The sequence below is a fragment of the Mandrillus leucophaeus genome, unplaced genomic scaffold (assembly GCF_000951045.1).
Source record: "Mandrillus leucophaeus isolate KB7577 unplaced genomic scaffold, Mleu.le_1.0 Scaffold1063, whole genome shotgun sequence".
Classification (NCBI taxonomy): Eukaryota; Metazoa; Chordata; class Mammalia; order Primates; family Cercopithecidae; genus Mandrillus; species Mandrillus leucophaeus.
In genome coordinates this window covers 1,092,032-1,093,223 of record NW_012098799.1, presented here as the reverse complement: position 1 = coordinate 1,093,223, position 1,192 = coordinate 1,092,032, and positions in this window count along the sequence as shown.

The window sequence follows — 1,192 nt, the reverse complement described above, 5'->3', positions numbered from 1 at the left end:
GTCAGGAGATCGAGACCATCCTAACATGGGCTAAGAAACCCCGCCTCTTCTAAAAAATTCAAAAAAAAAAAACTAGCCGGGCGAGGTGGCGGGCGCCTGTAGTCCCAGCTACTTGGGAGGCTGAGGCAGGAGAATGGCATAAACCCGGGAAGCGGAGCTTGCAGTGAGCTGAGATCCGGCCACTGCACTCCAGCCTGGGCGACAGAGTGAGACTCCGTCTCAAAAAAAAGAAAAAAAAAGAAAAGGACACTGGAAGGCTATAGTAACCCCTACTCTTCATGGTTTGCCCATTCTGCCACAGGACTAGGAGGTTTGTTGATAGTGTCCCATTATTCTGGGCTGCCACCACCTCTCATGCTCCCTCTTCTCTTTCTCCTGGCCTCCAGGCTAGGAGTAAGCCCAAAAGTATTTGTAGTAGGGTTTTGGGATGACAATCTATTGTATGTGTCGTGTCCCTGATGGGCTATCTCTGTTGCCTGAAGAGGCAGGGAGGAGGCATGGGCTTCAGAAAGCTAGAGAAGAAGCTTCTCATCCTTTGCCACTTGCCCAGGGAGAACCTATTTGTCTCTTTAAGTGACCTAACTGCTGGCAAGTGCACAAAGGATGATTGAGACTAACAACAGGCTGGGCACAGTGGCTCATGCCTGTAATCCCAGCACTTTGGGAGGCTGAGGCGGGCGGATCACCTGAGGTCAGGAATTCGAGACCAGCCTGGCCTACATGGTGAAACCTCATGTCTACTAAAAATACAAAAAATAGCCGGGCGTGGTGGTGCATACTTGTAATCCCAGCTACTCGGGAGGCTGAGGCAGGACAATTGCTTGAACCTGGGAGCAGAGGTTGCAATGAGCTGAGATCGTGCCATTGCACTCCAGCCTGGGCAACAAGAGTAAAACTCTATCTCTAAAAAAAAAGAAGAAAAAAAAAATCGAGACCTAACAACAAAACAGAAAATTCATTCACAACCCTATTGAGAGGTAAAAAAGAATTTAAATAAATACATGTTCAAATGATAACGTTGCCTGTTGTATCATTCATATGCCGTAATTGCTCCCTCCCCAGGTGAGAGGCAGGTTCCCAAGACCAGACACTGCCTGCGTCCTGTCACCTCTCACTCTTTGTCATGGAACTGCTAGAGGGCCAGCACCTTAAGGGCTGCTGCTTGGTGGCGCCCTTGCTGCCTAGGTGGGCA